At 41.1% G+C, this 21668-nt stretch overlaps 1 long non-coding RNA gene across 1 annotated transcript; it reads right to left on the bottom strand.

Annotated features, from left to right (window-relative positions):
* Window positions 1–230: 230 nt before the first annotated feature.
* On the bottom strand, window positions 231–21667 carry LOC148128082 (uncharacterized). Its single transcript, XR_015740707.1, has 5 exons — window positions 21557–21667; window positions 16944–17132; window positions 15037–15123; window positions 12002–12170; window positions 231–2423 (listed from the first exon to the last, which is right to left on the bottom strand). It is a non-coding gene; the product is annotated as an uncharacterized LOC148128082 (long non-coding RNA).
* Window position 21668: the final 1 nt, after the last annotated feature.

Here is a 21668-nt window from a genome sequence, read left to right as displayed (position 1 = left end):
CAATTTATTAGTAAGATTCAAAGCACATGTCTATATCCATAACCATACCTCAGATCTGGACTTCATAATGAAGCAGAAATAATTTGGTGAAGAATCTTAAGAAGATGACTGTTATTGCTACCACCTGAAAGCCCCTGTGAAGTTTGTGTGTGTGTGTGTGTGTGTGTGTGTGTGTGTGTGTGTGTGTACCACCTTTATTATTTTTACAAATAACTCAAGGTGGCGAATATATCCAACACATTTTCCTCTTTTTATTTTCCCCACAACAACGCTTTTGGGCAGGAGAAAGTGAATGCCCTAAAGTCACCAAGCTGACTTTCTAGCCTGGTGCCTTAACTACTAGATCAAACTGGCTCTTCTAATCTGGTCTTTATTTCCTGAATAGATTTTGTTTAATGATAAGGAAATGATTTAACAAAAACATATGGGAAATGATGGGGAGAAAAACTTCAAATGAAAGACAGAATCTTTTCCTTACCAGGTGCATGATAAATGCCTTGCATATCAGCTTCAAGGGGACAGCCTGTTTGTTCAAAGGGCAAGTTTTTAATAGGTATTACATGCTTAAGTTAAACAGATACTTCCTGGATGGCAAAGACAAAAATTGCACTGTGCTACCACAGCATCAGCTAAAATTGGGCCAACAGGGCAACAAACAGAAAGTGATGAATCCATTGACTTCATAGCTTAATACAGGGGGAATATAAAGGCTCCATTTATACACCCATTTAGTCAGACAGAATCCTACCGTGTTTCTCACAAAATAAGGCCGGACCTTATTTTTTTTTGACCCCCGAAAAAATGGCTAGGCCGTCTTTTTGGGGGTGACTTAATTCCCCCCCCCTTGCATCCTCAGGTGGGCAGGCGGAGACAGCTGGGATGTTGACCTCGGCATTGGTGGGGCACTTCGTATCGGGAGACTTTCTGCTACCGTTCCTTTCCCTTCTCCCTTGCTGCCACAGCATTTAGAGCAATGCCGCGGCATTTGGCGTAGCCACGTGCGGCCAGCCAGGGCTCCTCCCTGCAACCAGAGCCTGGCGAAGACACTTGGCTTCAGGAGCTCCTGTCGCCGCCTTCCCTTTGCCGTTGAAGGTGAAGCCACTTCTTTTAAAAACGACAGCCTACTACAACAAAGCCTCCCCTGCCCGAGAGGGCAGCCTAACCGCACGTGGGGAGGCGAATCTCCCGGGGCTGCAGCGCAGGATCGGCCCACCTCGGGAGAAGTGCCCAGCCGCCATCCCTGCCTGGCGCCGGGCAGAGCGCGAAGAGCTTCGCCTGGGGCGCCCAGCGCAGCTGACAGGCGGGCCCTCCTTCCCGGCAGCAGAACTCTCACCAAGGCAGCGAGTGCCTCCCCGCCAGACCCTCTGCTCATCCCACCAGGGCCACGCCAGAGCCGTGCGGGGTGGGCCGAGCCAGGAAAGTGAGCTGCGGGTGCGCGCCCGCCTGCCAAGCAAAAGAGATGGGCCGACCTGAGCTTGGCTTTCTTCCCAAGTCCCTCCAGCCCGAACTTTAAGGGGCCACTGGGAGAGGCTGCCCGAGGCAGTGATAGCGCCCACCCATCCGCGGACAGGGAGGCGAGGTGATGGCAGTGCTGCTTCCCTGGCCGGCAGAGAGACCCCAAAGCTTCCCGTCCTTTCCACCCCTTGCCCAGCCCGTCCCCGTCCCCACACATCTCCAAATGCGCCGGCAGCTCCAAACGCTGCAGCGGAACGGGCATCAGGCAGAGGCGCTGACTCGGTGGGGCTCAGCTCAGAGGAGGACGTGGCGCAGAGGTGGTATTCAGCAGGTTCTAACCAGTTCTGGAGAACCGGTAGTGGAAATTTTGAGTAGTTTCGAGAATCAGCAAATACCACCTCTGACTGGAGAGTTTACAGCAGAGATCTCCAAACTTGGCAATTTTAAGGTTTGTAGACTTCAACTCCTAGAATTCCTCAGCCAGCTGGGGACCCCTGTTTTACAGTATCCTTTCCCCTGCCACACCTACCAAGCCATGCCCACAGAACCAGTAGTAAAAAAAAAATGAATCTCACCACTGGTGTTTATACTCTCTCTCTCTCATTTATATACATAGTTGCTGACAGAGTTGGAGTATGTGCCCATAGCCTGCACTCTTTGTCTATGTCGTGTAAGGTAAAGCATTCAAGGAGCATCACAGATTCAATGGCAGCCAGTGCAGGGCAATTGTATTTCTCAGATGACATTGTTTGTTCTGAGCCTTGTGGCCTAAGATTCACCAGTACTTGAGAACAGCAGCTTTCAGCCATCCAAGGGAAAGCAGGTCAGCAAAGAGGCTCAGCTCCAAGGCAAAACAGGCCAAATAGTATTTGCCATAATTCCACTATGAATCCTGCAGTTCTCATTTCAGTTCAAGTAACAGCATGCAAATGTTCTTCTCTGAAAGCCCCAAGGTCTGGATGTCCTGACTGGAGAAGTGAAAAGAACTGATTAGAATAATAAAAAAAAGCATTAGCTAGAGATACTCTTCTGCTTTTTTTAAATTCAACATACTCATTTGCAGGTGAGATTTCTTTCCCTGAAATCTAATTTGCACTTGGAAAAAGGAAGTAGCAATTGAAAAACAAGTGTGGCCAATTCAGATTTGAATACTTGTATTTTGTATTTCAGTGTAAGTTTCAGAATATCCAAAGTAGTAAAGCAGAATATAAAAATAAACAATTAATATCAAATGGGCCTAAATACACTGACCACAGCCCAGTGGAGTCGTAATTCACCTACTTAGTAATTAATTAAGGCCCTGCTTAACTGTTTGGAAAAATGGAAATCTTTGGAAGCAGCAGAACAAGGCCAACTTTTATTACTTTGTCTCTGTAACTATACAGTATTTGGGAATGATCTTGGGAGACAGGAGGGAGAGAAAGCCACAGCCTGGACAAGTATTGTGTAAAAGATATTTCAGCCCAAGGATGAAGGGCATGAGAAATGTTCTAAAAAAGACCCTCCATAGTTTTCTAGAGAGAAAAGGACTTGACGGAATAAATATTAGTTTTCTAGAGAGAAAAGGACTTGACGGAATAAATATTTTTAGTCTAGCAAGATTCTGTTAATATTGCCTTACAATAAAAATAGAGCTAGGTTGTGCTTCCTGGGTGGATCATCCTGCAGGGTTAACACCCTCAGTGGCACTTCCCATTATATGAGAACATCTCCTTATCTCAAATCGTTGCAAAACTCACTATTGGGATCTTTCAAGAGGTTAAGGAAATAAATTATATTGTGGGAAGTTATTTATATCATTAAACGTTAGGGTAGGGAGAGAGGGATTTATCTCATGATATAAAATTTAGAAACACAAATATCTTGTTTTTTATAAACTTGGGTCTTTTTCTCCATAGAACGAGGATGACAGTAAATTCATTGTCATTTTTGGTCCAAACATCTAGCCCTGGGACAAACCAAGTCATGAGAATGTATCTTGGAGCAAAATACCATATTTTCCTTGTTCCTGAGATCAACAGTTACCTTCATCACCCACTTTGGAATGTTGGGTGTTTCCAGAGAGTCTTCTCATTTGACACCACCTATTTAAGCCATAAAACTCTGAAAACGATCCAGAAATTTATCTTCTATTCCTCCGTTGAAAACACATCTCAAGCCAAATTACAGAATAGGAAAAAGTCCATGTTAGAATCAGATCACAAAGAATAATCCAATGACGAGTCTGCATTTTCAAGATAATGGCTTTTGATTTAATTGTGTGATTTACTTGTCAGAACTATGTTTAAGGAAATTTCCTTGCATGGAAGAAACACATAGTGTGAGCCAAGCCTTTCAGTATCTCCTTAAATGAGTATTTTCTTGCTGCCAAGTTTTAGAGCTAGTTTTAGTGTTTATATATAATTTACTGTTTTAAGTCAGTGTCAGACTTCTTTCCTGTCCCTTTTTAAAGCAAATTGCACACTGAATGAAAGTAACCAAACCTCTGGAATGTGTTGGTATGTTTTGCAGGCAATTAGGAATTGTATTTGAAACTTTAACAAAAAGGTTATTCATCGGAAGGGCAGGATAAGAGAAACAGTCTTCTCAACTACTAGCATGTTAAAAACCAAGCAAGTTTGGAAATCTCAAATGACAAGATGAACGAGTTTCTCCAGCTATTATCTTTTCACATTGCTCATAATTCCATATTTCTTTAATAGCAAATGTTCATGAGTGCGATTTCTTTTTAAAAAATGATAGTTTTAAGAGTCAGTCCAAGAATGAATCTGAACTTTGAATATTTTAATCATGCTTTAAAATTACTAACAAAATTAAAATCCTTTGCAGAATCCTTTGAATTTTAATCCTTTCAAAATATTTTGACAGTTTAAAGATCTTCAGTAAGAATAGCTCATATTTGCACAACCTGCCTCTGAAGCCCAATTCTTAAGTAACTGGTGAAGGATAATTCCTGCTAAAAATCACTAGCTGGTAAAATATCACATTGATAGAGTATCAGTAAAATACTCTAGTTTAAATGCTGAGATAAAACTTACTTCCACAAAGCACATTCTACCTAGAAAATAACTTCTCCATCTTAAAAAGTATTTTTTCTAAACTTTCCCACCTGTCTCAATTTTGATAAATGTGTTTTATTATTAAATTAATTACATTAAATTCAAAGCATAGGTAGTGTTATTTATTCTTGGTTTTGCTTTGTGATATCATTATCAGATTAATGATGTAACGTAATTGTGACATTCAGAGCGGGATATGAAATATTGCTTTTTCACTGAACCAGCTTTGTCCAATTATGCTTTAGCCAAGTCTGAACTATGATGTGATGATTTTCTGTTTAGCTTTTGTAAAATTGTCTCGAAAAACACCACATAGTTTTAAAGAAGGATTTTAGGTGTGAACGGAGTAAAAGAGCTGAGCAAGAGAGGATCTCAATGTAGTTTATATCAACTGTTTCTTGATCCTTACAGCATTATAATTTTTTTTGTAGAAACCCTTAAACACAATTTTAATCCATATCTTCTGAGATGTTACAATTGCTTGGTTTTTTTTCCACACTAGAAATAATGAAAAAAAATTGAGGTAGATAATTTGGAAGTTGACTAAATATCATTTTGCTATTACAAAACACATTTGATTAGATTTCAAGCTTTCCTTTGCTTCTAAATGCTTCCAATCCTTTCCAATGGGAGCAGCCAATTCCACTGCACATCCCAGAAGTAGAATACAACAGGTGCTCTGTCAAGACTACTCCTTTATATCCAGGGGTGGGCTTCAAAAATTTTAGCAAGGGGTTCTCTGCTGGGTTGCTGGGTGGGTGTGGCCATGGCAGGCGTAGCCTAGTCAGTCTCCTGCATCACAGCGGGGTGGGTGGGTGGCGTTTTTGCCCTTCTAGGGCTCCAGAGGCTTTCCTTGAGCCTCCAAGAGGGCAAAAATGGCCTCCCAGGGCTCCGGGGGCACTCTGGAAGCCAGAAATGGGGCCATTTCTGGCCCTCCCGAACTTCTGTGAGGCCCGTTTTTCGCCCTTCCCAAGCCTCCACGCATGCCCTGCACTTACCTGCATCCAAAATGGGTTGCATGGGGATTCCTGGGATGGGTAGGATGGGGTGGGTGGGGTGGTGCCAGCCAGGAGCGGGATTTGGAGGTTCTCTGAACTGTGCACATTTTTAGCTAGGGGTTCTCCTGAACCCGTGCAAACCCCCAGCAGCCCACCTGTTTATATCCTTAATGGTATGATATGACTAAGAAAAAGAAGAGTAGGCAAATGTGCAAGCAGTAACCTCTCCTTGTCCATCCCATCATTTTCCACTTGGCAGTTATCTCATTCTAGTTAATGACGGAGTTGGCCGTAATTAGAATATAATTAGACCCAATATTCCTACACTGTGTCTTTTCTTCTTTAGCTTGTGGTTCTCTTCCTAATCAGATTCATAGGCCACTCTATTTCACAGACTCCTTTCCTCCAACCTCTTTTTGAATTTGTCATCAGCATTTGCTTCTTCTCAAATAATGTTTTTTTTTTTTCATCTACTCCGAAGAACCTAGTCCTAGGATCAGTGGTGGGACTCAATTTTTTTTACTACCGGTTCTGTGGGCATGGCTTGGTGGGCATAGCAGGGGAAGGATACTGTAAAATCTCCATTCCCTCCCCACCCCACTAACCTGCTTTCCAGCTCCGTTCCCTTATGCATGGCAACAAAAGAAGATCCAGCCGATCAGCTGGGACTCAGGAGGCAGAGAATAGATGGGGGTGTGGCCAGTCAGAGGTGGTATTCCAAACTACTCAAAATGTCTGCTACCAGTTCTCCAGAACTGGTCAGAACCTGCTGAATACCACCTCTGCCTAGGATGTGTAAGGCATTGTCATAGTATATGTGCATATCCAAGCAGTATGGCCTTTTGTAATTGACAGATGGAAATTTTGTCCGTTCACAAATGTCAGTAAAATGATGCATGCTGAATAAATTTGACTTTCCATAGTGTTCAGTGTGACAGCCCACTTAAAAACAACAATACCACCATAGTGGTCTAAGTCCCCCCGAATTCATTGGGAATATGAGTTTTTTCTCATTGAGAATCTGGCGGTTAGCACAGTGCTTATTAGACCCACTGTTGCTAGGACACCCCCGTTGCTTGGTTATTCCACCAAGAAATCGTATTATGCTATATCAGGTGGATTTTAAGTAAAATTTTAATTAAGTGTTAAGAAAATACATAAAAACCAGAAATTTAATTATATGATCAAACATTCCAAATCAGTGTACTTATCCTTCCTAACTTCTGGAAATGGATCACAAAAAGTATGCAAAGTTATACATTTAATATATTGATTGTCACTTTTTAAGTTTGCTGAAACTATGTGTCCTGTTACCTGCCCCTCCTTGTACCACTTAGCCAAAAGGTAAAGAAGCTAGCTCCTACAATTACAATTCTGGAGAACCGGTAGCAGAAATTTTGAGTAGTTCGGAGAACCGGCAAATCCCACCTCTGACTGGAGATTTTACAGTGTCCTTCCCCTGCCATGTTCACCAAGCCTTGCCCACAGAACCGGTAGTAAAAAAAAATTGAATCCCACCACTGCTTAAAACTATTAAACCATGTGAGAGCAACACCCTGCTTAGCCTTCCTGAAGAGCAATAAAGATAGACTACAGCAACAACACAGTTAATATCAATAATACTTTCTTCCTAACTGTTGGATGGATGGAAAATATATTAATACGGTGGTAAGGATCAGTGGTGGGATTCAATTTTTTTTACTACCAGTTCTGTGGGCGTGGCTTGATGGGCATGGCAGGGGAAGGATACTGTAAAACCTCCAGCCAGAGATGGGATTTGCTGGTTCTCCGAACTACTCAAAATTTCCGCTACCGGTTCTCCAGAACTGGTCAGAACCTGCTGAATACACCACCTCTGGTAAGGATGGTCTCTTTTATGTGCTCTATTCTCTATGAGCAGCCTTTTAATAAACATCAACTGTATCTATTTCCAGAGCAGATTCAGAAGAATTAAGTCAAAGAAAACATTTCCAGAGCAACGAACTGAGACTGGAAGACTTGCTACTCCATTCCCTAAAAGCTGGGGATAATCTCTTTAAGCAAAGCTCCGCTGGTTTGAAGCAGAAGATATGGTCAGTGCAGAGTCCCAATTAACTGGCTTTTCTGAAGTTCACCAACTGATCTCCCTTCACTTGACGAATTATATCCTTTACAGAATCCTCCTTTAAAACAAATCAACCAGATGGGAAATCTACAGGCTAGCCATAAAATCTCATATGGCATAATTAAGAAATAAATATTCTGTGCCTTGAAAACTTTTGAAAAGTATGCTGACTGTGTAGGGACAAACCGATCATATAGCCATGGTTAAGTTCATTGCTGTGAAGGCTGCCATGTCATTTGTGAAACTAGGACAGAAATTACAATGGATGTCCTCTCTGTTACCAAAGTCAGGTGATTTTTTTTTTCTCCACGAAATTGCCTTTTGGAAACACATTAAGAACAATTATGCTAAAATACCTACTTTGCTACGAACATGAGCATAAACCACACAACTGCATTTTGTGAGCAGGGGTGGGATTCAATTTTTTTAACAACTGCTTCTGTGGGTGGGTGTTGGTAGGCATGGTGGTCATGTGACTGGGTGGGTCAAAAGAGATAAACTAAATTTAACAATGCTCTTGGAGCAGGGGGTTAGACCAGATGACCTCTGAGGTCCCTTCCAGCCCTGGATTGCTGGGCTGTTTCAAAGCATTCTCTGAAGCTGTGCCAGTGCCAGATTTGGGGTCCTTCCTTCCTCTCCATTTTTTCTCCCTCCCTCCCTTTATCCATCCATCAATCCATCCATCCATCTTCCCATCCATCCATATCTCATTCACTTTCCCTTCCCTTCCCTTTCTTTCTCCCCTCCCTCCTTCTTTCTTTCTTTCTCCCTTCCCTCCCTCTTTCTCCCTTCCCTCCCTCCCTTTCTTCCTTCCTTTCTCCCCTGCCTCCCTCCTTTTCTTTCTTCCTTCGCACCCCCACACCCCATTTGGGGCCTAGTAAGCCTCCCTACTTACTGGGAGCCAGAACCAGGTACATGGGGACTCCTGGGACAGGTGGGGCGGGGCCAGCTGGTCTTCGGAACTACTGGTTCATTGAACTGGATGTAAAATTAACATCCGGTTCGCCTGGACTGGCCCGAACCAGCTGAATCCCACTCCGGGGGCTGCGAGTGAGGAGAGAAAGTATCAGAACAAGGATGTTGCTTCTGAGGGAGCAAACTGAGGGAATCTCCTGGATCCAGAATTCCATCCAGGTACTCAAGGGAGTGGATGTGGCTAGAAATACTGTTCCTAAGATTCAGTTGGTCTCCCTGTAGCTGTGCATGCCTTGAGACTACTTTGGGTGAGGCTTGTGGGCAGACTCAGGGTCAGCAAGACTCCCCAACCTTCTGAAAAAAAAAATCAGAGGATTTCAGCAGGTTTTTGGCAGCAGAGCTTTTGATTCAGCTGCAAGGCAGGAGAACATTCTGCGACAAAAACATTGGAGCTTCGAGAATAGCTCTTCCTTCATCCTGTCTCCCAAGCGTTGTAGCAAATTGTCCACATTTTTCTGTGCTTTCTAAACTGAAGGAACATTTTCATGCACCCAGTGAAAAAGAGGCAGAGTGTGCCAATGAGGACAGAGGGCGAGGTGCCAATTGGATGCCTATTATCCTGTCCTCTTTCCCATCAGTTAACCAGAGTATAAATCAGCTGACAGAGATAATTAAATCTGCAAACCTGGCAGTAGTGAGGACATGCACCCAGAAATGTTTCTAAGAGTTTGAGAAATAAAATCAGTGGCTATGTAGAGATGCCCTAAATTGCATTTGGAGTATAATGTTGTAATGCATTCTACTTTGCATTGCCTTTTAATGATTTTCAAAAACTAAACTGATATAGGGAGTGACTATGGGAAAGCTCAAAATGAGATTAGACTGATGGGGAATACAAAAATACCATATGGAGGAGATTTGTGGGGTGTGATTGAAATAAAATTTAAGTCTGTGCTGTTCATACAGCTTCAACATGCAAAATTCTAAGGGCTGGGATCTGTTATTTACTCAGCTGAAATTCCTCTAATTGGCATGCACAAATCTTTAGGTACTCCGTGGAATTCTCCCCCCTTCATATTCCTCCCTGTCATGCAGTTGTCCAACTGAACTCTTTGTTATTTTTTGAAACTCAATTGGTGGATGGACTGACCGCTAAAGAGTAGTTAAAATAGAGCTCTTGTATCTTTCAGCTGCCATCTAGAGGCAGTTGCTGGATACGTTTGAGAAAGGGATTTGGCTGAGGGAATTGGTACGGAAGTTATAAACTACTTCTAGAGCATTACAAAAGAGAGGAAGTGATGAACCAGGGAGCAGTGATCTTCCAGGCAGGTTACAGAAACGCAAGGAATGAATCCTTTCAATTACACTTGCAATTACATGCATTAAACCAATTTCAAGACTTTAACAATCTAGGTTTACTGATGGATCAGCTGACCGATCCATTAAAATAAGGATGTAACAGCCAAGATTCCAGTCCTCTCAGAGCCAAAAGAAGATTGAGCGGTAAGGCAACAGTTTAGGGGCTGCATGGATGGGTGGTCCTGTTAGGAATAACATAGGTTACCTAATGTAGTTTGGGTAAAATAATATATATAAACTATGATAGTAAGTTTAAGTGTGTGTCACTTTAAACTGCAAAGCATGTAATTTTGGGTGCTGTTGTGAACCGCCATAAGAGGGAGCAAGAGAACCTGATTGATTGCTGACTATACTGGATTGATGGTTTGTTAACTGTGTGTTTCCCTACTGCTGAGTTGCTGAAGGAAGAAAGGAGGTGTGACTTCTTCATATCTCTACTGCGAGAAGATATATTACTGGATTGATATTTGTAAGTTTACTGACCTCTCTTTTTGACACTGGAATTTGCAACTGAATAATCCCTGGATGGACTGAACTAGTGAATGATATATGGACTGTTTGACTATGCTATAACTCTTACTGGAATAAACTATTTAACTAGCACGGTGTATCTGTTTTACTGAGTGTAAGCTACAAAAACATTTATCTCACATATTTTGCCTGCCTGCCTGACTGCCGTGCAGATTCTGCTAGGGTGTATCCCTAACAAGAAAATGGGAGAACCAATCAAAAGTAGAAAGTTGCCAACATCAATACATCTTTTGAAACCACCCTCACATGTTCCATATTACCTGCATGGAAAGTCTTGGGCGGTAAGATAAGAGAGAGAAAAAAATAGAGCATTTAAAGTCAGCCTTGGGTTGCTTCAGCTACATGTACGTTACAGGCAGAGGCAAGGAGGCTGTTTATATTATAGAAGGCACATTATAGGTTCCTAAATGAGGAGGGGAAGCTGAATTGAGGCAAATGAACAATGATGATGCTACAAAGGAGAAGTAGCTGCACACTAATCGCAGTGATATGGCTCTTCCAACCCCCCTTTAGTTCCCCTTTTCGAATCTATCACTTCAGATGAAGTCATTCTAGGCTTTCACTTACTTTCCATCCACTTCTATGTTCCCTAGCATAGAACAGAAAGTAATTCTGGATTTCCAGATAGATGTTCAATGAGGCCAAGGCTAATTGGTCTGCCTTCAGACATCACCTTGTCTGTCCATCCCAGAGGTCTGCAACTTTAAACACTCGAAGAGTCATTTGGACCCATTTCCCACATAAAACAAAACACCAGGAGCCACAAAACCTGGGTGGGTATGGCCAACTCGATGTCACTCACTCCCAGCCAGTCACATGACACCTCCGCCAGTCATGCCTACCCAGGTTTTGTGGCTCCTGGTGTTTTCTTTTCTATGGGAAACAGGTATACCTCTCTGTCTCTTTCTCTCTTTATCTCTCTGTCTCTCTCTTTCTTTCTCTTTCTCTCTCTCTCTCTGCCTCTCTCCATCCATCTATCTCTCCATCCATTTATCTGTGCTCTCCTGCCCAGCTTCACAAGTTGTGTGAATCCAACCACTTGGGCTGTGGAGGAATGGAGGCTAGCAGGCAAAACCAAGCATTGGAGATCTATGCAAAATAAGGCAACTCCAACCCAGATCTTGTCAGGGATCCCTCTCCCTCCCCCCCCCCAACAAGCAGGGGCCCAGGCGGCCCAAGGGCAGCTCCCTCCTCAATGGCGGCCAGCAAACAAACAAATTTGGCACTCTGGCTGGGAGTTGGTGGCGTGGAGCCCCACCTCTGGCCAGAGAGAGCAGAGCAGGAAGGGCATGCACTTGCCCTGATGCCACCGCAGCTGCGCTGGCGCTGGCCGACCTCTATACACAGAGGTGCCATGGCAAGTGGGATGGAGCCGAGAGGGACACACAAACCAAACATTTGGAGCTGCACCCGGCTGAGTTTGCAAGCGGGTTTGGCGGGGCCACTTAGCAGGGATGGAGACCTCAGCCTGTTTGGTTTGCTTCAGCATGGGATGGGAATGCAGAAGGTGGAGGAAATCTGTGCCTTTGCTCCCACTCTGGAATATAGAGTGAGTCTCCATCCCCCACTGTTGCCCTTACCTTCTCAGGCCAGGTGAGCAGTGAGTGGGAGGGGAGGATAAGAGGCGGGGCCAGCCAGTGGTGGGATCACACGACAGAGAGCTGCAGCAGAGGGATGAAAGAACCACATGAGGCTCCGGAGCTGCAGGTTGCCAACACTTGGTCTATCCAAACTGAACAGTTTTTCACCCTAAAGAAAAAAAAAGTGTAAGAAAATGAATAGTACAAAGAACCTTGGAGTTGTAATTGTCAATACTGAGGTTAAGTGGCTATGAGTGTTGTTGATTGTTATTGTTTTATTTATTGCTGTTTTGTTTATTGCTTTTATGCTGAAAAGTCACTTTGTAATACAGCTGTACAGAATATTGTGACAGACAGATAGCTAGGTTACAATTTATAGCACCATAAAACTAACAAATGGCATCTTTCTAGAGACAAAAAAGAACAAGATTGATGGTTAAGGTTCTTGCCATAAACACTCTTCCTTTCTTTGTTGTCACCTATTCTTATACTACGCTACCATCTACATCTCTATTTAAATATTCTAGACATTTCTAGACTTCAAGCACTAGATGTCATCAGCATTCAGTTTTATACAACAGTAACCTTAATATATAACTGCAGCATAGATTGTATACAAGCACCTTGGAATAAATCCCATAGAATTCAGGCGCAAGTTTTGTTTAGGCTACTTAGATTGTTTCAGGTTCATTTAGGTTCATCAATGTTTGCTGTTGGCCAGAATTCTTTCTGAGATCAAGCTGAGGAAAAGCTTTCATGTGTGTGTCTTTTTCTGTGGGTTGGTAGCCCCCATAGCTTCAAAAACATTTTAGTTTTTACTTAAATGTACATAAATGTCTATGTTGATTGTTACATTTCCCTAACCCTAACCCTTTCCAAACTATCTGTGCAACAGATTCTTACAGATACCTACTAAGAGGTGAATTCCGCTGAGCTAGTTTAATGTCTCAGCTCAAAACGTTGTCCTTTTTCATGATCTTTGAAGGTGTGCAGGAAGTGAGACACAAGGTAACTACAATACTCTTCATAAGCGAGAAACAGGAAAAACATGTTTGGAAACAGCTGATGAGATTTGTACTTGACAAGGATTATTGAGGCCTTCCAGAAGTTACAGAATTACATTTCTCAGCATTGCTAAGAAGTGTGTCCAAAGTGAGGAAGAAGGAGAAGTTAATAAATGCCAAAATAGTACATTTCATGCGTTGCCCTGGAACATTCAATATAATACACTGTTCTAATTTCTAGATCAGAAAGTGTCGTTTGCATAGAATAATGTTGGCATGCTTGGAATAAAATAGGTCTTTGATGGTGCTGTGACAGGAAGCAGAGTGAGCTAAAAATGCAATAGGTTGTTGTAGCAATTAGGTTACCAGTCTGGAAAGAAAAGTAAATGTTCAAATATTTAAACTGAACACTTACAATGCTAGCCCATCAAGTAAGAATTATGAAACAAACCCAATCCAGTTCAATAGGATGTATGCTCAATTTATATATTGTAACATACTTCTCTCTTTTATGGCTGTGAACGTTTTAGACTCCAACTCCCAGTATAATAAATTGTCAACAGTGCTGGAAATGGCCACCTAGTTCTTATGAGGGGGGAAAGAGTTTAAAACAAAAATCTCAAAGCTATGTTTGCATCCCTTCATAATCTACACTCACATATCTCGGTAAACGTCACTGCTATTATGGAATTCAATTACATTTAGTCCAGTGATTTCTTTGACACCAACGGACATCTTGGGGTGGCCCTGATTCAATGTCATTATATAGAAGCCACATTTTAGACATAGAAATATATAACATGGTATCCTCTGGTACCTCTATTAGATGTGTATAGTTTCTTTTCTTTTCTATATATTTTAGGAGTAGGGTTAACCAAAGAAATATTTCATCAGGATAAAATACAATTCCATCCCTTAAATATTGTTTCCCTAGATTTTGCTGTCATTAACAGTTAAGCAGTTGTTAATAAGCTGACAGAAACTATGTTTTATATATTTAAATGAAAGAAGCCCCATAGCATTATTATGGGTTCTAATCCAATTTGTTTTTCTTAAGTACTCAATAAGCTGAAAGGATTTGGGATGGTTTGCTGCCAAGAAACCAGAGTTTCATCAAAATGCATATATACCACAATTTTAAACATCTTATTCTTTTCCTTTGATATCAGATATCAATTCATTTTATGGGTTTTTTTAAAATCTTAATTAACATACACTGAATTATTGATTTGTTTTGAAAAAATTACACGTGGATGAGTTTCACTAACCACTGTGTTAAGGAGAGAATTTATACACAAAAAATTATCAGCTCACTCTGAGAGTTAAAGATGTCAAGTATTATAGCCCTAGAATAAGGGAAATGAATGGAAGGGAAGGTGAAGATTTTCTATTGCTTGTGTAACAGCATGGAGGGAAGGGAGAAGTGATGGGGAGAAGAGGGATGATCCTAGAGGAGCAAAGCACAGCACTTTCAAAAGCTTTAAAACAAATAAAGTTGACTAATTGGCACATTACAGATTTCAGATTCTGTTTACTTCAAGTCATTCTTTCTAATTTACTTGTCCATATGTGTTTTGAAAAAGACATATGTGTCAAATTGTACACTATGTGCAGTTGCCATTAACGAATTGCTTGTTCAGAACTCTCTATCACTTTCAGATGCCAGAATGGTGTATAGTGAAAAGAGGTAAAATAAGAATGCAGCCAATTTATTAGATAAAGCTATGGAAAAAGTATCAGGAAAGGAACAAATTATCTGATATAATCAGAATAGAAGCATAGTGAAGATAAAAGGTTTCTTTGTCCACTCATGTCTGACTCCAGGGCACAGTACTCATTTTCATTTCTTGGCCGAGGGAGCCAGCATTGTCCGAAGACAGTTCCCTGGTCATGTGGCCAGCATGGCTGTAGCCAAAGGGGCATGGAACACTGTTTCCTTCCCACCAAAGTGGTCCCTATTAATCTACTTCAATTTGCCATGCTTTTGAACTGCGAGAGGGGCAGAAGCAGGTACAAGTAATGGGCACTCACCCCATTGTACAGAGCTCAGGTCTGGAACCTGGGCTGTCAGTTCCAGTTGACAAGTTGAGCATCTTTAACCACTGAGCCATTCCGCCCCTGTAAATAGGCAAATCAATAAAATGTACATGGTATAATAAGCCATGAAGCCATTCAAAAATGTTACAATATTTTATATGCACACATACAGTGAATTGCTGTTTTTTATCTAGGCATGAACATGTATACATCCTTTTTTATTTTTTTGAGAAAATGAAGCTGGAATGCCTAGTGCGTGGATTAATTTCTGTATCCTTACTGAATCATAGTATATTTTTGAATATAGCATATAGCTTTCATTTATTTATTTTTTGAATATAGCATATAGCTTTCATTTATTGGTTTGACATAGCCATACATTAAATGTTTCAAAATCATCCAGAATTACATCTGCCAAAGCATCTCTTACACTGACTGACTTTTATATTAAAACCTCATGCTGACATTTACAAGCTAGAAGCTTCCCACTCCAACAGAAAACAAAGGCTGAGTCCTAGGAAAACAAAAGTCCTCTGTTGGCTATTTTACAGAGCACCACATGCCTCTGTGCTTGCTTCCCTGCCCCCAAGTGGAGACAGGGAGTGCTGGCAATGCTTTATACAATCATCAAGGGTGGCATGACACTCTCTGAAAGAAAAATGCTGCCGCTGCTGCCATTGAAAGACCACTCCACCTTGCCTCTTCCCCATGGTGCCTCTTTTGCTCAAGCCATTCTTGTGAACAGTTTGACCAGGTCCCTCCATGGCTTTCCTGGTGCAACTCTGAAACAGGTGGCATTCAAGGAGAATGGAAGATTGTTCAAAATCTAAAATGGCCACTGCACACACATACACATGCAAAGCAGAAAAACTTATACATGTGTTGTCTTGAGCATTATCAATCAGATGCTGTTATCTTCCTCCAATTTATAACCATGTGAACTGGGCATCTACACATTTGATGTTTTGCGTATGCTTTAAGGAAATATAAGCATCCCAGTTCTGTTTTAAATTAAGCCAAATGCGGAAGGAAGGAAGGAAGGAAGGAAGGAAGGAAGGAAGGAAGGAAGGAAGGAAGGAAGGGGGAGGGAGGAAGATTAGCAGTATTAATATGCTTAAAACCATACTTATTTTGTATATTTAGTTTGTTTTTTCTGAGAGCACTGAAGGAAAAATGTATTTCTTCATCTATGTCCAGCTCTTAGAAATCTTACTGAAATAATCTCTGGTTCCTAAATGTTCATCTGAATAGTTTGTTCAATCTGTTTTTGTGGTGATAAAAACTAGAAATTTGCTAGGAACAAAAATGACCTTTATAGGATGCCAAATTGTATTCTAAGTAATGCAGGTTGTTTTGGGTCTTCCCAAAATTGATCACTATCAGCATTAGCATTATAATGTCCAATTACTACATAAATAGCGTAATCCTTCAGATCACCAATTCTCTTGCTGACTACCAGCAAATAACAGCTGTAAAGCTTTTGAGGGAGCGGAGGACAATTTCTAGACAGGAAGTGGATTGGAAGAAATCATAGCTCTCTTGAGAGGCTGTTTGGTGTGGTGATTAAAAACACAGGCCTAGACACCAGGACACTCTGAATCTGAGCCCCACTTAGGTGTGAAGTGAGGGGGGCAGTCCTAGGAAGAAGACAATGGCAAGAAAACTGCATAGACTTGTCCATGGGGTTGGCACACAAAAGAAACAAAACCCTCTTAAATTCCACCATCAAGATCCAGACTAATTAGAATTGTCAAATATATAAATTTATATTAGTGGAAGAGGACAGAATAATCTAAAGTACCTATTCAAAGATGCATTTGACACTGTATCTACTTTGATAATAGCAGCTGGTAAACAAAGCAACTAAAACATAGGCCTATCCCATTTGCCGGGGAACAAACCTGTCTTGTTATTATCTTCTTTTTCCTATGTCTTCCTGAGGTTGCTTTCATCTCACCCCCAATCTATGAGTAATATATATTATCCATAGCTACACAGGTTTAAAGTGGCATTTTTGACACCGTCTAACAGCAGTTTCAAAGCGTGTCAAATCTGTTAGGTTTCATCTTCCTTTGTCTTGGAAGAGGACTCTGCAGTAACATGAAAGAAAGGCAAGAGAGGTGAAAAAGGAATATCAATGAAAACAGCAAATTTCATGCTAGTATAGGTTTCTGCTGACTCAAGGAGGAGTGGAAAACACTTCACTTCAACAATGGCAAACGACCCTATAATAGTTTGGATTATTATTGCATTTAATATATAGCATACCTCCTCTTGTCTCTAAAATCCTTTGATCTGCTATGTCTAGAGGTATTTAGATCCCAGCTTAATAGCTGGCAAATTTAAGGTTTTCTACACTATCATTATTTTCATCCACAAATCCTTTAAAAGGCAATCTGAAGATAATGTTCTGCGGAAAGGAGCAAAGAATCATTGCCTAATTAATCTACTTAAAAGAGAAATAAAATTAATTGCTTTTAGCCCTCCTTCAAGAATCATATCATTTGTTTGTTCCATCATTTACAAGAAGAGAATAAAGCCCAGGAGTTCCTATGAAAAGGATCAAAATGGTCTGAAGCCCTGGAGCTGTGAGGATTGTGAGGAAAAAGTTCCGGCAAATGAAGAAATAGTCCATTTACAAGCTCCACAGTCTCCTGGTCTTTTTTAAGGGCTCATGTTGTTGCAGTTTCAAATACACTGCAGTTAATCCAGAAATAAATCAGCTCAGCTCTCGATCCCAAGCAGAACTGTGGAATCACAGAGGACTGGAACTGTTTTTGAATTGGCACCAGATCAATCTAACAACAAATTTTTCTTATTCTGTGAAAAAAAATCCACTCGAGTCAAGTATTTTTACATAGCAATTTACCTCAGTCTCTTCATCATTCTAATGCCAAATATAGAGAATGAGCAGCTTTAAAAATTGGCAGAAATGCAGCATAGCAACTATTCAAAAGACAGGAAAACTATAACATTACTGTCCAAGCTGAATGGAGATCACAATCTACACAGACTTCACATTTTAGGTAAGAAATCTGAGCAAGCAATTAAAAACAATAGAGAAAGGATGCAAGAGTGTAGAGGTCAATTTAAGCCTATTTGGGGAGTGAAGGTGGAGGTACACTTTTGAAATTCAAGTAAAAGATATACAGACAAGAGGTATTACTAATTAACCACCGCTGGCTCAGCATGTGCAAGAAGGTGGGGGAGTGTTTCCATGTAACTGTCTTTTCTTTCTTGCTGCTTTTCTCTCTATCTTGGAGTGAAAAACTACTTCAGCATATGCTCTTCTTAACTTTGCAAGTACCAGGCAGATAATTCTGAAAAATAAACCTGAATAAAATTGGCTCCACCAGAGCTGTTCTCATCTGGAAAATCCAAACCACAGATTCTAAATGCTCCATTGTGAAGTTAACAAGCACACACTGTGCTTGTTCTTTTGAATTCAGAAGCCCCCTATAATGCTAATTCCTTCAGACAGTTTGTCTCTCCATAAGAGTTTGCAGAAAGTAGTAATAGCTTCTCCACTTGCCTGGAAAGATTCTGAGAATGCCAATTGAATAACATGTGACATACCAAATCTACTAGAATATTCATAAGGCAACATAAATCAAATCACAACACCTCTACCTTAAGAACTACCTGTCACGTTCTTGCCTTCTTGAAAATGTAGTTGATACAATGTAGAGCTTAGCTATAAATAATACCAGTTACAAGGATTTGCAGCATTTGCCTTATTTTATTGCTGCTGACACAAGGATCAACTTGGTGGCATTTTGTTGCTAAGTAAATTAACTTCTTAACTGAAATTAAGTTAGGAAGTTAAATATGATATCCACTGAAATGCCTTGAGCAAGACTTGATCTCTTCGTTTTGTTTCCCATACAATATACTGTACTTTTCAGAAGATAAGATGCTCCAGAGTATAAGATGCACCTACCCTTTGGGGAGGAAAAGAAGAAAAAAAAACTCTGCTTCTGCCTCCCAGCATCTATCTGGTATTCATCTGGTCCGTGCGCTGCCGCCCTTTTACTGCTGCCCATTCACCTCACTGCCGCCATTGTGGCCCATTCACTGTGGCCCATTTGCTGCCACTGCGGCTTGTTCTAGAACAGCTGGTCAACGCCGCACCAACCTCCCTCCCCCCCCTTCCCGCAATATTAGCTGTATAAGACACACAGGCATTTCCACCCACTTTTTGTGGGGGGGAGTGTGTCGTATACTCCGAAAAATATGGTAGTTGTGAGGAGAATATGAGATGACCCAACGTACAGTACAGTTCCCTAGTGGAAGAATGGGATATAAAAGTTACAAATTAATTTAAAAGATATACTTGGAAGCATTACTATAGTAAAGATTTAATTGAAAACACTTGAGCAGGAGCTCTTGGAACATTCCAGCACTAGCAATGCATCTCTGGATTCACTTGCTATCATCTGTTTAATAGCTGAGCTCATTTCTTGGTTCAGCTACAATGCAAAATGGAAGGAAAAAGCAATTTTTCTGGGTGTAATTTAGCAAAAGTTGTGGATGTTGTTCCCTAATGCAAGAAACACTTGCATCACTGTCTTCCAGCTTCCAGGTTTCAACTGACACTGGATTTGGTTCTGATTCTGAAAGGGAAACGATGAACTGAACCAAACAAAACAGAACAAACAGGGGACCTAGGAGGTCTTCTAGTCCAACCTTTTGCTCAAGCAAGAGACCCTGAACCATTTCAGACAAATGGTTGTCCAATCTCCTCTTCAAAGCCTACAGTGTTGGAGTGCCCACAACTTCTGAAGCCGTTTCAATGGTTAATTGTTCTCATGTCAGGAAATTTCTCTTTAGTTCTAGATTGCTTCTCTTGCAGTATTCCAAGTTTGTCTTACCAAGTCATTATACAGCAGTATTAACACTTCACATGATCTTGATAATATCCCTCTAATAATGCAGACTAGGATTGCGTTGGGTTTTTTGGTGGTTGCAGCACACTGCTGGCTCATATTTAAATGATCATCCACTAGGATCCCAAGATCCCTCTTGCAGTTACAGCTTTTGAGCCAAGTTTCACCTAATTTGTACCTCTACATGTGGTTTTTCTTGCCTAAGTGCCTTTTCTTACCTTACTTTTTTCTCCACTGAATTTTATTTTTTAAGATGGGGCCCAGTATTCAAGTCTTGAAATCCATCTTGTGTCTATCTTCTGGCTAACTGCCAGCTTGGTGTCATCTGCAAATTTGATGAGTTCCTCTCCTATTCCCTCATCTAAATTATGAAGATATCGAAGAATACTGGGGCTAAAACAGCTTACTTCCCTCCCTGTAGTTCCATGAATGACTATACGTTCAGTGCAATTTGTTAATCAGTTACAAATCCATCTAGAGGTGATGGTGTCTATCCCACATTTTTCTAGCTTACCAAGAAGTAAGTTGTGATCTACTTTGTCAAATACCTTGCTGAAATCTAAGTATATTATGTCCACAGTATTTTGCTGATCTGCTAATTTAGTCACTGTGTTGAAGAATGAAATAAGATTGGTTTGGCATGATCTGTTTTTAACAAACCCATGCTGACTGCTAGAACACTTGTGGGTTGTGTTCTAAGATTAGATGGGATGATTTGATCCTAAAATAATGAATTGGGGTCTTTATTAAAACTTCAGGGAGGGTTGCTTTTACTTATTTTCTTCCTGACATTTGAAAAATTACTTACCCTAAATATCTGAGGGACTGGAGATGTTGAGACTCCAGAATGAGTGCAAAGAAAAGCCACAAAAATAATCAGAAGACTGAAAGCTAAAATATATAAAGAACAGTTGCAGGGATTGGGTAGGTCTAGTTTAATGAAAACAGGAAATAGCGGTGACATGATAGCAGTGTTCCAATATCTCAGGGGCTGTAACAAAGAAGGATAAACCGTTCTCCAAAGCACCTGAAGGCAGAAGAAGCAATGGATGAAAACCAATCAAGGAAAGATCCAACCAAGAACTAAGAAATTTCCTTACAGTACAATGAATCAGTGGAACGGCTTGCCTCCAAAAGTTATCAGTGCTCTAACACTGGATGTTTTTAAGAAGAGACTGAACAATCATTTGTCTGAAATGGTATAGGGTCTCCTCCTACTTGAGCAGAGGTTGGATTCTATGGTCTCTTCCAACTCTGCTATTGTTATTTCCGCTCATCTGGTGTGCCAGGTCCCATCAATTACAAAATGTTATCACGTGAGATCCACGAAGCATACTTACTCTGTTGCAATTCCTGCCCTCTGGGATAATCTCCTCCCAAGAGGTTTTTATGGCTCCACCTTTATGTAAGACTAAAACATTTGAAGACCTGGTTGTTCTCCCAGGTCTTGGGGAGCAGCCTCCTTTTGTTCTTTTGTCTGACTAGTTTTGTTTTAGTTTTAGCCTTGTTTTGAACCATTCGCTCTTCTAGTCAGTTGTATATTACATCGCTCTCTCTCATGTTTAGATAGATAGACAGACAGACAGACAGAGATGTGTATATGTGTATATCTGTATGTGTGTTCTTACGTCACACACTGCGACCGCTGAGGCGAGGTTCTTCCTTTTCCCCCATCGGGGAAAGCCAAGGAAAAGCCATAACTTCCGGGTACCCATCGATGACGTTTTGTTTGAGAAGCGT

Source organism: Pseudonaja textilis, chromosome 1, assembly GCF_049901715.1.
Source record: "Pseudonaja textilis isolate UNSWEBS1 chromosome 1, rPseTex1.2, whole genome shotgun sequence".
Classification (NCBI taxonomy): domain Eukaryota; kingdom Metazoa; phylum Chordata; class Lepidosauria; order Squamata; family Elapidae; genus Pseudonaja; species Pseudonaja textilis.
Note: the sequence above shows the minus strand (reverse complement) of the source record. Positions and strands in the feature narration are given on the sequence as shown.